Below are 16,076 nucleotides of genomic sequence, written 5' to 3'. Positions count from 1 at the left end.
ACAAACTTCAGTTGGGTTTTGTTCCCTTCAAATCGAATCTAAATCGGCGCTAACCTGATTCTGCAGCAGTCAGCCTTTTGAGGTCTCCCCAGGAGAAGCAAAGCGATTGCGCGCGCACAACACCGTTGCGCAAGTTTCTACGTGAAAAAGCAAGAATTAGCTGAGCTGATATTAGCGCTGCTTCGAAAGCGCCACACAGAATATCGAGTTCGGACAAGCGGATGCGACAAGGTAAATACGGACAGACGCGAATGCATGCCATGCGATCCTATTGCGTTAATTATTATGTTTATGTATAAATAGGCCCCAACCTTTCGTCGATTATTTTTTAGTTTTTGCATCTAGCAGATGCTGAGCGTCCCCTTGCTGTGCGCGTTTGCACACTTGGACAAGTTTCTGCGCGTTCCGATAGCGGAAACTTTCTGGACGATATGTGGCTTGCTGGAAGATGGGATCAGTTCAAAGACGTAAGCCGACATTTTTAATCTGTTGTGCGTGTTACAGGGCCTGTCGTTTCCTCATTGCGTGTGTGCGTGTCAGCCAAAAGCACCTCCTCCTCCGGCCCCACGTTTTCTGGATGGGGATCCCGTCTATCCGGTGCGTTGCTTTCTCCGCTCCCGACGGAGGGGTCGGGGCCTCCAGTACCTGGTAGACTGGGAGGGTTACTGTCTGGAGGAGAGATCGGGGATTCCCACCCGGCAGATTTTGAACCGCTCCCTGATCACGGAGTTCCATCGTCCGCATCCTAACCAGCCTGCTCCTCGCCGAGGTCGCCCTAGGGGCACCCGCTCGTCGGTCCTGTCTCCACCGGATCCTGCTCCTCCCATTCCCCCTGATGCTGATGATGGAGCTTCAGTCCATTCGGAGGAATTTTGATATTTTTTTTGGTGGGTTTTATTTTTTCCTTCCGATGGATTACTTTTTGTTTGTTTTTTTGGTGTTCCTGGACGATGGATTACTTGTTTTATTGGTGTTCCTACCTGTTGGATTACTTTTGTTTTTTTGGTGTTCCTTCCTGATGGATTACTTTTGGTTTTATTTGGGGGTTCCTGCGGGTGGATTGTTTTTGCTTTTGGTGTCGGAATTTTTTCGTTTTTCTTCTTTTTTGTTGTACTTCTGGAGCCGTCCCTTGAGTGGGTGGGTTCTGTCATGATTACTGATTCGGGGCACCTGCGGCTGCCTCGTTGGCGCCAACAGCCACGGGACCTGATTGGCTGTTGAACTCTTTTTCAACTCCCGTCTTCCGAAAAGAAGCCATCAGACCGTCTGCGAACTTATGCTCTCAGCTAGGCAAGCTTTTGTATTCTCAGACATTATCCTGCCTTGTTTTCCTGCCTGATACCTGTTGCTGACCTTTTTCTTGACCCGTTTCTGCTTTTGCTCTTCTGTCCTGGCTATCGACCTGTTTCGCCCTGTTTTCTTCCTGTTACCTGTTGCCGACCTCTTTTCTGGACCAGTTTCTATTTTGCTCCCCCGTCCTGGCCATCAACCTGTTTTCCTGCTGTCAACGACTACCCTCGTCCGACACAGTCACTTCCACGTTACTGCCATCAGCTACCCGTGACCGACAATCATCGGATCGTGGATGCAAGCAGTTCTCTTTCTTAATAAAAACTGAGTAAAACGAACGCTATTGGGTCCTGTCTCCGTTCGTGGCTTGTGACAGCTTCTTCATGAAACCGAATTGTAGCAATAGCAAATGCATCGTTTAAACTACCTGGCAAATGAACTTTCTGTTGAATAATACAAGGCCCAATGTTAACTTAAATGATTGTAACAGTTTTGTAGCAAAGCACAATCAAAGGTGAAAACCTAATTAATATTGTATAAGCATAATGAGCACAATAACAACAGAGCAAAAAAAAGTACACGACAAAATTAACATTAGCCCCTCATTCATAACATGGATACCGAGCATCCAGTATCATGCAAGGAAAACTAGTTGCATAACTTTATCTTTGGTCGTGTCTCCTCAAGTCAAGTCAAGTCAAGTCACATTTTTTATATAGCCCTTAATCACAAAAATGTCTCAAAGGACTGCACAGGATTACACACAATTACCTGATCTTAAACCAGCATGTGGGCAAGGAACAACTCAAAAACCTCAGTGTGAGGAAAAAAGAGAAACCTTGAGAAAGGGCATCACATGTGGTAATCCCCCTTCCAGAATTGACCAGGGTGAATCACAATTAGCATTACTGTACACAGAATAGTAAACACTAGGTAAGATGTTGAAAATGTCCGGAAAGAGCATGACACCAACGACGCCCCAGCCTGTAAACTACAGGGAGTGCAGAATTATTAGGCAAATGAGTATTTTGACCACATCATCCTCTTTATGCATGTTGTCTTACTCCAAGCTGTATAGGCTCGAAAGCCTACTACCAATTAAGCATATCAGGTGATGTGCATCTCTGTAATGAGAAGGGGTGTGGTCTAATGACATCAACACCCTATATCAGGTGTGCATAATTATTAGGCAACTTCCTTTCCTTTGGCAAAATGGGTCTTGACAGGCTCTGAAAAGTCAAAAATAGTGAGATATCTTGCAGAGGGATGCAGCACTCTTAAAATTGCCAAGCTTCTGAAGCGTGATCATCGAACAATCAAGCGTTACATTCAAAATAGTCAACAGGGTCGCAATAAGCGTGTAGAAAAACCAAGGCGCAAAATAACTGCCCGTGAACTGAGAAAAGTCAAGCGTACAGCTGCCAAGATGCCACTTGCCACCAGTTTTGCCATATTTCAGAGCTGCAACATCACTGGAGTGCCCAAAAGCACAAGGTGTGCAATACTCAGAGACATGGCCAAGGTAAGAAAGGCTGAAAAACGACCACCACTGAACAAGACACACAAGCTGAAACGTCAAGACTGGGCCAAGAAAAATCTCAAGACGGATTTTTCTAAGGTTTTATGGACTGATGAAATGAGAGTGAGTCTTGATGGGCCAGATGGATGGGCCCGTGGCTGGATCGGTAAAGGGCAGAGAGCTCCAGTCCGCCTCAGACGCCAGCAAGGTGGAGGTGGGGTACTGGTATGGGCTGGTATCATCAAAGATGAGCTTGTGGGGCCTTTTCGGGTTGAGGATGGACTCAAGCTCAACTCCCAGTCCTACTGCCAGTTTCTGGAAGACACCTTCTTCAAGCAGTGGTACAGGAAGAAGTCCGCATCCTTCAAGAAAAACATGATTTTCATGCAGGACAACGCTCCATCACACGCATCCAAGTACTCCACAGCGTGGCTGGCAAGAAAGGGTCTAAAAGAAAAAAAATAATGACATGGCCTCCTTGTTCACCTGATCTGAACCCCATAGAGAACCTGTGGTCCCTCATCAAATGTGAGATTTACAAGGAGGGAAAACAGTACACCTCTCTGAACAGTGTCTGGGAGGCTGTGGTTGCTGCTGCACGCAATGTTGATCGTGAACAGATCAAAGCACTGACAGAATCCATGGATGGCAGGCTTTTGAGTGTCCTTGCAAAGAAAGGTGGCTATATTGGTCACTGATTTGTTTTTGTTTTGTTTTTGAATGTCAGAAATGTATATTTGTGAATGTTGAGCTGTTATATTGGTTTCCCTGAGGAAAATAAATAATTGAAATGGGTATACATTTGTTTTTTGTTAAGTTGCCTAATAATTATGCACAGTAATAGTCACCTGCACACACAGATATCCTCCTAAAATAGCTAAAACTAAAAAAGCCTCACTCCAACTTCCAAAATATTCAGCTTTGATATTAATGAGACTTTTGGGTTCATTAAGAACATGGTTGTTGTTCAATAATAAAATTAATCCTCAAAAATACAACTTGCCTAATAATTCTGCACTCCCTGTATTCCAGAAAGTCTATGACGGCCACGACGCAGCTTCCCATCTCTGCCAGCTGGCAAATGCAGGGGTTGACATGCTTCAGGTCAGACGCTGGTCCGCTGACTATTCTCAAATCGTCCTTCTCCTTCGTATCAGCCAGGCAGGCAGTCGGAAAAAGACAGGACAATACAGAATATGAAGTGGGCATCAATCATAAGCTTTGGAATAGAAGTGTGTCTTAAGCCTCGATTTAAAAACTTCCGTTGAGGTTGCAGATCTTATCTCCGTAGGCAGGGCGTTTCATAACACCGGGGCCCGGATGGAGAACGCTCTCGAACCTGCAGACTTCTTGGCTCTCGGAGTCACAAGTAGACCCCCATTTTCCGTGCAGGAACATAGCGGGAAATCAAATCAGAGAGATAAGAGGGTGCAAGCCCATGCAAACATTTATATGTTAATAAGAGAACCTTAAAGTCACATCTTAAGTGGACTAGGAGCCAGTGCAAGTTGGCCAATACAGGAATAATATGCTCAAACTTTTTGGTCTTAGTCAAAAGTCTAGTTTCCGCATTCTGAACCGGCTGCAAACTTTTAATGCTAGACATCGGAAGAACAGAAAGCAATACATTACAGTAATCAAGCCGAGAAGTAATAAACGCATGAATTAAAATCTCTGCATCCGATTGGGACAGCATCGAACGAATCTTCGCAATATTACGGAGGTGGTAGACAGCTATTCTAGTAATATAATGACAAATTAGGATCAAATATAACACCTAGATTTTTGACCGAGTCTCTATGGGTGATATTACATTTGTCTACGTTCAGGGTAGTGTTTGAAAACAACTGACGGCAGTGAGCTGGACCAATAATCAACATTTCAGTTTTTTCTGGGTCAAGGCGTAAAAGATTAAGTGACATCCATCTTCTAATCTCAGTACGGCAAGCCTCCAGATTTCTACAACTTAAATGTCCAGTTGTTTCCAGTGGCACATACAGTTGAGTGTCATCTGCATAGCAATGGAAACTAATATTATACTTGCGGATAATGTCACCAAGCGGGATCATATAAATACTAAAAAGAAGGGGGGCAAGTACAGAGCCTTGAGGAACACCACAGGGGACATTAGATTGTTTAGAGGTCAGATTGCCATTGTTAACACATTGCATCCTGTCTGACAGGTAGGACCTAAACCACGAGAGTACAGTTCCTGAGATACCAATGCATTCTAGACGAACCAGTAATATGTTGTGGTCGACAGTATCAAAAGCAGGGCTGAAATACAGCAGAAGTAACATTGATGAGGCACCGGAATCTATTGCTAAAAGTACATCATTGGTTACTTTAGCCAGGGCTGTCTCAGTGGAGTGATTTGCCCTAAAAACTGACCGGACAGTTTCAAAGAGGTTATTTTCTGACATTAAGTCATTTAGCTGCTGTGCAACGACCTTTTCAAGTAATTTTGCGAAAAATGGCAGATTTGACACTGGCCTATAATTACCTAGGCTTTCTGGGTCAAGGTTAGGTCGCTTAAGCGTGGGTTTAATGACGGCAGACTTGAAGGCTACAGGAACAATACCCGAGGATAGCGATATATTAATAATATTTTAAACTGATGGTCCTAAGATCCCAAACAGATCCTTCACCGGTGAAGCTGGAAACGGATCGAGCAGGCATGTAGTTTGTTTGGCCCTACTGACGATATGTGTTAGATTATCAAGAGACAAATCATTGAAACTGGAGAATGTTTCTGAACAACCGCCGACACAGTCCTTACCTCACACCTCCACATCTTTGAGATAGGAGGAGGATACAGAGCGTTCTTTTAAAATTTAATTCCTGATTAGTTGAATATTTTTCTTTAAAAATTCCATAATGTCGTTAGCAGAATGAGTACAACTATTTGGGTTAAGTTTTTGTCTGGTAAGTTTCGCCACCGTGTCAAACAAAAATTTTGGATTATTCTTATGTTTAACAATAATCTTAGAGAAAAACGATGCTTCAGCTGAGGCAAGAGCTACTTTATATTTCAGCAAGCTGTCACACCAGGCCAGTCGGAAGACCTCCAGCTTAGTAGTGCGCCATTTTCGTTCAAGTTTCCTGCAACCTTGCTTGAGTAACCTCGTTTCTTCAGTAAACCAAGGTGTATTCTTCTTAGGTCGAAATTTATGCCTTAGGGGCGCCACAGAATCTAGAACATTAACCAAAGCAGTGTTGAAGTTGTTTGTAAGTGAGTCAACAAACTCAGTGTACGAAGGGAAGGCTGCAATTACCGTAGGTAATAGTTCTTTTAAGGCTATTACCGTTGTCGGGCGGATATTGCGACTGCTAAAGCCTAAATTTTCCTTATCACAGTAAGCATTAAACAGCACCTCACACTTAACAAGATAGTGATCAGAGATGGCATTATGATACGGTAACACTGTAACATTTGAGGCTACTACGCCACGGGTCAGAACGAGATCTAGAATGTTCCCATCTTTATGAGTGGGCACATCAACTATTTGATTGAAACCAAATGTATCAATCAGTGACTTAAAATCAATTGCAAGTGAATTTGATCGGGAGTTTATGTGAACATTAAAATCACCAATAATTACAACATTGTCCGCATAAGTTACTAAGTCTGTTAACAGTTCGGAATTCATCCCAAAAATTTGAGTATGGTCCAGGTGGGCGATACACAACAACTAAATAAATTGGTGTTGACATTAAGGACCTCATAACAAGTGCTTCAAACGTTTTAAAACCAGTAGGGGTATTGGGAGTAAATTTCAACTTACCTTCCGATATCAGAGCAACACCTCCACCTTTTTTGCATGGTCGTGCCAAGTGCAAACTCACAAAGTTAGGGGGACAAGCCTCATTTAACACTACAAACTCATTTGGTTTTAACCAGTTCTCACAAAGGCCAATAAGGTTAAGATTGTGTTCATTAATAAGGTCATTGACAAGTAAAGCTTTGGAGGCTAGTGATCTAATATTCAGAAGGCCAAGCTTCAGCGCTGTGGACTGAGTTGAAACCTTTTGCGAGTTTTGAACCTTAATGGCAACCTTAGTCGTAACCTCCACAGGATTATACTGCCGGAGTATTACCACAGGAGTATTGTTGACAGGTGGAGTCGCAGGATGACTATTGGTAGAAAGTAATGTTATTTCATCTCCCTCCTCACCTAACAAGAGAGAAACAGAAGTAAGAAGCACAGAAGAAGATGCTATAGAAGAGTACAGATCAGGGTGATGGGGCAGTCAATAGAACGCTCTAAACTACAAAAACTGAATTGCATGAATCTAGCATAGCGCTAGTCATCTTTGATTCTATTTTTTTTCTAAATTCAGCACCAGATGGCTTAGGGCAGGGGTCTCCAATTTGGTGCCCGTCGGCATCAGAGTGCCCCCCAAGGCCAGTTGAGATGCCGACGGACCTGTTCTGTTTATAGCTATTTTTGAAAACAATCTAGCTTGCTTTTTCATGTTATCTCGCTCAATTTCAAAATGTTCTGCTCGCTATCAAGTGGTCAAGGCTAAACCAATTTACCTGGGTGACCTCATCATCAAAATTGTTTTACGTATTTTATCTATTTCACACAATTCAGAAAAATGCGAAGAAGTTGGCCTGTATTTTCAAAGTTATGAATAATGTGTGTTATTTAGAAGACAAGAGCTGCCAACTTATTATTTAATTTTTAAGGAACACAGTGATTGTTTAGCGATTTGCAGCCAAAACTGGAACTGTTTGTGTGACACTGCGACTGAAAAATACAGTTAAAATTCAAGTATTGTTGCGGTTTTGTACATACTGTATCCACTATGTATATGTCAATACATTAAGTTTATGCGTAAGTCCCATATTATCTCCAAGAAATATATTCTAATGAAAAGTGCATTATATGGCTTGTAAGCCATTTGTACTCATGAAAAGAGACATATATTGCATATGGCTGGTGACCCATATGTACTAATGAAAAGAGCCATAAATGGGTATTCAAAGTTTGTTGTGTGCCTTATCATTATAAAGTGTCTAAACAGTGAACATGGAACGCTTGGTCAGCCTCCAAACACATGATTATTTAGCGATTTACATCCAAAATGGGGTCTATAGGTGTTACACCTAGACTGTAGACTGTAGGTAAAATTATGTCCAATACGGGAACAATCTCTCCTGGCGGGCAATATTGCCTCGGTTTCACACGTGCAACAATAGACTACGCATGTAACTAAACAATAAATTATACCGCAAGTTTTGATTCTCATCGTCGACATCAAGCCTTTGCATGATAGGATATCATGTGCTGCTTCTGGGAAGAGGTACTGCAGTGTGCGGTGCAGGACCACCAGGTTCTGCAACAGCTTTGTCCCCCTGGCCATTAGACTGTTAAATGGTCAATCACACACACTGTAAGCCTACACAGCTGCTAATCTGTACATCTGTTTGTTTTGTTTTTTTGCACTACTGGCAGTTCTCTTATACCTAGCCACTCCTTTGCACATCTGTTCTTCTCTGCACTATCGTACTCCAGTGTTATGGTTATTATATATTGACTTGTTTACCTGACTGCCCATTTTGCACATCTGGTTAGCTACTCCTCTTGCACTCGCTGCAATACTGTATAATACTATACATAGCTATAATTAATTAGTATATTATTAGTACTTTAATACTCCAACTCAATACAACATTTTATTTATATCTTTACGTTCAAGGAAACTGTGCGGGTCAGATGTATCGACATTTCGTTCTGTATACACGTGTACAAGAATGACAATAAAGTATATCTGAATCTGAATCTGCTTTCATTATCTGATGCTCGATTTCTAAGGCAAAGAAGAAAAGTATTTTTCATGTGCGGAAATTTTGCTGTGTCCACATGATATAATGGGATTCCAGTAGATCTGCTTTGACTGTAATAGAATGTTTGTTTTGTTCAATGTTTGTTGACACTTATCTTCTAGTCTTTGAATTAAGGTTGCAATATATTCAATAATTCACAAACTGACCATTCAATCAAAATTCAAACAAATAAAAGAGAGGCCAATGGAAAAAAAACGTTCCCTCAACATAATTGACACTTTCACTTTAGTTTATTCAAGAGACTGAAATTAAATAAGAGGTGAAACAAGAAAATTACTCACAAGTCACACATTAAACCTTTAACGTTCCTGTAAAATTCACCTGAAATCCCAATCCAAGATTTACCCAAAGTAAATTGAATGCTGTTTTTGAACCATTTGGAGAATCTGGATGGTCTTGGTCTCTTTTGAAAGGTAACACTCTGAAGTTTTATCCTAATTCTTCTGCACATTTTATTTTACTGTGTGACGTTAGATGGTTTGATTCATGAAATAAGAATAATGCCAGAGCCTGTGTCCCATTTCAACAAATATACCACTTAAAACTTCTCCCTTAAGAGTGTTGAGGCTCATTTTGACCTTATTTTTTTCAAATAATTGTTTTAAATAATTGTTTGAAAACATGGTGCAGGCAGAGTCCTTTTGTGAAAATTTCACAACATACTGCAAACGAGGATACTGCTATATTTACATTCCGTGCAGACAGTGCTGGGCAGGGAGAAGTGCACTTTGTGCATAGCTCTGCCCAACCCTACCGCTCACCTAATCAAATTGCTCTGTGTGCTTGGCTGGCGTTTCTAGCTGTTGACAGTTTTTCTGTGATTTTTCATCATAAAGTGTCCCAACAGTGAACATACATTATCTTAAAAGCTAAGCTAAGGATTCCTAAGCTACGTACAACCAAAACATGGTCTGTTGGTGTGACATATTGACTGTAAACTGTTGTGGAAATTGTGCCCTTTATATTCTGGACCAAAACAATCAAAATTTTAGCTTTGCCTCGGCTATGCACGCATCAAACACAGCATTGCACTTAACAGAAATGAACTGCTTAAGAGAATATTTGCACAGGCAGGAGCCATTAGTACCCATTAAAAGAGCCATATCTGGCTCATGAGACACTGGTTCCCGTCTCCTGAAAATGTATTCCTAAGTAAAAACTGCCATTGATCACACTTAATTTGTATCTTTATGTAGTAGTTAGTGAGTGTGGAATTCTGCGATATAGACTTGCTCTTACCCATTTTGAGAACCAGTAAGTGCACACAGTTGACGTTTTAAACGGAGCAGACGAGATAACACTCCTTTTTCAGCCCTTCCTTTTTAATGAGGTTCTGCAGTCAAAATGTGTCTCCTCCCCTTAAACCGAAGCCCAGGTAGGCGGTCCCTTGTCCTTTTCTACCATTTTCACTCTGACATTCTGTCAGGTTTAACCCAACAGATGTTAACAAAACCTGTATACAAAAAAGACACAGAGAACGTGAATATTACTTTTCTTACTTGCAAGGAGAAATGACCATAGTCTGCCTACTACAGTCTACTGGACACTCTGAAAAAGTCTCCTTCTCCTGGGCCTTTTTATTGTGTTCGGAACGCCCTAGTTTACATAAGGTCTCTTCTGCTAAAGGGAGGGGGGGTGACAAAATAAACAGTTGAGACCTGTTTACACAACAACATGTTATCGTAAGCATATTCTATAGTAAACGAAACTAGGCGAGCCTGCGGTCAGAGAGGAGTTGAGTGTCACATTCAGCTCCCTTATCTGGCCGCAGCTAGGTGTCGACTGTTTAGTGAACATCTTGTTTCCTCCTTCTTCAAACACAAGCAAGAAAGGCACACAGTATGCAAAGAAGATAATGCAACAGTAGAATAACATATTTACAGTTTAAATCCATCACATTCTGAGATGTTCTTTGACTTTTTTGATCATGTGTGAAATAATAGAAAAAACAGAGATAAAAGAAAAAATGGGATTGTGTGTAATGTCAGGATGCCGTTGTAGCATAGGAATTTTGTCCACACTCGAAAGTTTCAGCAGTTTTGTCTACGAGACAGCTAGTGAACTACGTCCCTAATAACCAGACTTCTTGGCTTTTCACTGCTATTTATTCAGGCAATGGCCTCGACCAATACTCTTTTGAAGTCGTCATAAACGAAAACAGTACAAAAATGTACCAATACCGTTCTGGGTTAGATATTTCGTGTCTTCGTGTTCAATTCCCGAGACCAGACCGAGTATCTGGACAAAGAAAAGAGCTGAAAGGAACAGTTCAGTTGAGGACTTTCATTACTAAGTTACTAAATCAAATAAAACAGAGTACGTTTATATGACATAAGGGCAAATGAAACATAAACAGGCAAAGATAGGAACTAAAATTGTATTCAAAATTCCTTAGTTAAAAGTGGACACAGTTGTATTTTAAAGGTTGTATGATAAGATAAAGGCTGACTCATTAGAAGACTATTGCTTTATTTCACTGTGTGACAATGACCCCAAACACTCCAGTAGATGAGCAGATTCATGGTTCCAAACCAATAAAATTAAATGGAGTGGCCAGCCCTATACCCAGATCTGAATCCATAATTGTGGGGTAATATTCAAAATGCTGTTTGTGAAGCAAAACCAAAAAGTGTAAATTAACTATGGAATGTTTCTAAGCAACCATGGAGTAAGTCAAGTCAAGTCAAGTCATTTTTATTTGTATAGCCCTTAATCACAAATAGTCTCAAAGGGGTGCACAGGTTATTGCAAACCACAGACTACTATTACCGACTATTATTACACCATCCCCTGGTCTAAAACCTACATGAGGGCAAGGAAAAACTCAAAAACCTCAATATGAGGACAATGAAGAAACCTTGAGAAGGGACCGCACATGTGGTAATCCCCCTTCCAGGATGACCAGGCTGCAATGGATGTTGCAATAACAAATAATATACAGATATTGTCAATAGAAAACATAGGTTATTCATATGCTATAGAGTAGAAGTGTGTTTTAAGCTTAGATTTAAACATATCCACTGAGGTTGCAGATCGTTTCTCAGGAGGAAGAGCATTCCACAGCACTGGTGCCCGGCTGTAGAACACTCTCGAACCTGCGGAACTCTTCTTGGCTCTTGGAATCATTAGTAGACCAGCGTTTTCAGAACGAAGGCTCCGGACCGGAACATAGGGGGAAATTAAAGATATGAGGGAGCAAGTCCATGCATGATTTTGTATAATGCCAAGAGAACCTTAAAATCACATCTTAAGCTAACAGGGAGCCAATGCAGGTTAGCTAAAATCTGGGTAATGTGATCAAACGGTCAGAAAAATGGATTGGTCTCTCAGGAACCGTCCTCTTATGGTTCAGATCCTACCTCTCAGATTGGACGCACTGTGTACAATATGGTGCAATGACATCTGAGCCCTTTAGGGTTACCTCTGGTGTTCCGCCGGGTTCTGTACATGCTTCCATTAGGTGATATTATTCGCAGGTATAATATCAGTTTCCATTGCTACGCAGATGACACTCAACTATATCTTCCGATGGAGGAATCTGCCACACTAAATTGTGGAAATTTGGAGGCCTGCCTCACTGGGATAAAAGAGTGGACGTTACTCAACTTCTCGCGCCTTAACTCTGAAAAGAACGAAATGTTAGTTATTGGTCTATCTAAATGCCGTGACTTGTTCTCAAAAACTGCTCTGAACATTGACAAATGTAAGATAACCCAGAGTGACTCAGTTTCAAATTTAGGTGTCATATTTGACCCCGATCTTTCCTTTCGAACACACGAGAAGAATATTACTAGAACAGCTTTCTTCCATCTTCGCAACGTTGCTAAAATTCGTCCTATGCGTTCTCAGTCAGATGCGGGGATTATAATTCACGCCTTTGTTACTTCCTGTCTCCATTACTATAACGCACTACTCTCTGGTCTCCCGATGTCTATTCCACACGGATGTGAAGCAGTCATAAAAAACTGTGGGCATGCAACTTGATTTAAGAATGGCTAAATGCTACATTGTTTGGGGGGGAATACAAACTAGTTTTGAGTTTTTACATTTTACAGTAGACACTGCTATTTTTTAACACACCCCTCTGAACTATTTGCCTAATTTTCCAGACTTCAGAGCATGCATATGATGAATGCTGGGTCTTGTCTGTTTTCTGAGACTCTACCGCACCTACTTGTTTGGCATGTATTCATAAAAGAATATACTAAAACCTGAGATATCCTGGTTAGTAACATTGCACTGCCATTATTGTGAATAATTGTGAATTATTGTGAAATGTCTTCATTTTCCTCATGTTGAGGTTTTTGAGTTTTTCCTTGCCCTTATGTTGGTTTCAGATCAGGGGATGGTGTAATAATAGTCTGTAATAATAGTCTGTGCAATAACCTGTGCAACCCTTTGAGACTCTGTGATTAAGAGCCATACAAACAAAAATGACTTGACTTGACTTGAATAGCACTGTGTACCACTTAAAATTGGTCTCTCTCCCACAGTAACTTATAGAGTGGTGAGGCTCATTTTGACTGTCATTCTTGTTATAAACAATGCTTTTTTTTAGTAAAAATGTTACAAAATACTGCAAACGAGAAAGTTACCTTCGGTGCAGATGGCGCGAGGCAGAGAGAAGGCAGTTGGTGTGATATGTGCATCATGTAATCAAATTAATCAGACTGCTTGGGAGGCGCTTTGGGATGTTTGCAGTTTGTTCTGTGGCTTTTCATCATTATATGTCTCTACAGTCAACATACATTGTTTAATGAGCTGTCATGTAAAGGATTCCTTCGCGATGCACAGCCAAAACAAGGACTGCTGATGTGACAGTTTAACTTTAAATTGTAGTTGAAACTGTTCCCTAGCATAGAAAATGCAGTTTTCTTTTAAAATTGAAGATCACATCAAAATTGCAACAGTGGTCTGATTTTTTCCAAAATTGTGCAGCCCTAGTCAAGTCAAGTCAAGTCATTTTTATTTGTATAGCCCTTAATCACAAATAGTCTCAAAGGGCTTCCCAAGTTATTACATATAAGAAGTTTAGGTTATTCATATGCTGTAAGCCCTAGCACTCACGTACATTGAAACTCAAAAATAGATGTTATAGTAGAGTCAATTTTTTCTCCAAGCCAGATGTACTAATGTAAAGAGCCTTATATGGATGACTTAGCGAGTCATCTTGCTGCTACGGATCTTGGCCACGGATTTAATGTCCTGTTGGGAGACTTCAACACCATTGGAAATAATTAGTCAAACTAGTAATGTGCAGCTGTCGGATGAGGTGCAGCTGTCGGATGAGGTTGCTCACCTTGTCAGAAAGCACAAAGAACAGTATTTAGAGAAACTGAAGATTGCATACGCAGAACTAGCGATTGACCTACACAGTCTTCCTCCCGACATATTCACACATCTAACCAAATCCTCCAGTCTGACTGACTTCAGTCCACACTGCCAGTACCACTTTATCATAAATGAAGTATCCCAATACACTTGTGCTGATCTAAAAGCTTATGAAAAGCTGGATGCTAACCAGGTCTTTGTGGCTGGCACGTGTTGCTGTGGTTAATTGTGACAACAAATGCACCCCCAGCGAGAAATGTCCCCCTTGCACAAACATCACTAAAACGACTTTGGATCAAATTTTTGGGAGGAACGTAACTGAACAGTGAAGCACGAGGCATTTGCATCTTGTAGATAAATCACTTTTGAGGATGTTGAAAAAATTGTCTTTGGCGAAATGACGTTTTATCTTCTCAACTTTCGTTTCCTGTTTTATCCGTTGATAATTTGATAGTTCATTTCGGCGTAATAAGCTTTATGGTAAAGCACATAACAGTTTTCAATACATGTGCTATTCGGAAGATTACTGTTTTGAATCATTGCTTAATCAAAATAAAAGCAGCTTGTTTATGTAGTAAGAAATTAAAACAGTAAGACACTAACGTTAGCTAGTTAGTACCAGCTAACTTATAATGTTGTCACGTTGACCGATTGTTTTGAGTGTCTTTGACGTGACTCGTACCTCTTTAACATAAATTGTTCGGAAATACATCAGACGTACCTTGTAAAAAAGTTCATTGCAAATCCTGGAATACTCGACGGCTGCCAGCCTGCCAGTGTTGTACCACAGCCAATGTTGGACATGTTACTTTAAAAAATTAATTACGGTAGTTATACTTACTTACTTTTTCTTCCAAAAAGTAATTGCGTTAGTAACTGAGTTACTCTATGGTAAAAATAACTAATTACCAGAGAAAGTAACTATTTCTGTTACTTTAAAGATAAGTTATATGTCAAAAAATATTAAACTTACTAAGCAGTATTCGAGCAGTCAGTTGAATCGAGAAGAACAGACATACCTTGTAATATTGATTGCACCTCACCGGGAACAAACAGGATTATTGTACACTTGAAGTGCAAAATAAAGAAACAGTAAACAAAATAACGAAATAAGATTTAATTATTTATATATATATATATATATATATATATATATATATATATAAAAATAATTAAATCTTAGTTATATATATATATATATATATATATATATATATATATATATATATATATATATTTATATATATATATTTATATATATATATATATATATATATATATATATATATATATATATATATATATATATATATATATATATATATATATATATATATATATATATATATATATATATATAGCTGAGAGTCCAGACAGCATACACCGCTTGTCTGCATCATATGCATCAATATCGGTCATTCTTAACTATCCTTTGCCATTCACATCACATCCATCCCTCGCATACACTCATGCATCCATTAACCATTAAATTAACTGACCTCCTCCCCATTACTTCTGCACTACATACTCTCTTAGTCAAACGGCCTTCATCTATTCTTTCCATATGTGCAAACCACCTCAGAAAATTTTCATCAACCCTCTCAGGATGTGTCCCATATAAGATTATGCTAAATTGTGCTAAATAATGGTTTCAATTCAAGGTGCAAGCCCAGTTCTTTTGAAAAATGTCACAAAACACAGCAAACGAGGATACCAACGTATTTTACCTCCAGTGCAGTCAGAGCGACGAGAAAGAATGCACGTGCCCTGTGTATAGTTCAGCCCATTCCTACCGCTTATCCAATCAAATTGCTCTAGGTGCTTGCTAGAGTTTCTAGGTAAATAAACGTGGCTTTTCATCATAAAGTGTCTAAACAATTAATTGTTTCATAATCTTCCATATAATGTAATATTTCGAGTATGTTGGTGTGACACCTTGACTGTAAACTGTTGAGGAAACTGTGCCCTTTATAATTTGGAAAGATCAGAATTGCTGTCTATATATGCTGCACTGAACCCTTTGAGCATATGTTTTGTCTTGGCGCAGTGCGTGGCAGTCAGCTCCGCTAACAGCTATATGCC

At 40.1% G+C, this 16,076-nt stretch overlaps 1 pseudogene; it reads left to right on the top strand.

The window, feature by feature from the left end:
• Positions 1–348: 348 nt before the first annotated feature.
• LOC148361994 (testican-3-like) overlaps positions 349–16,076 on the top strand; it is a 68,244-nt pseudogene continuing 52,516 nt past the window's right edge.

Source organism: Urocampus carinirostris, chromosome 8, assembly GCF_059441175.1.
Source record: "Urocampus carinirostris isolate Australia breed hairy pipefish chromosome 8, RoL_Ucar_1.0, whole genome shotgun sequence".
NCBI classification, from domain to species: Eukaryota; Metazoa; Chordata; class Actinopteri; order Syngnathiformes; family Syngnathidae; genus Urocampus; species Urocampus carinirostris.
Note: the sequence above shows the minus strand (reverse complement) of the source record. Positions and strands in the feature narration are given on the sequence as shown.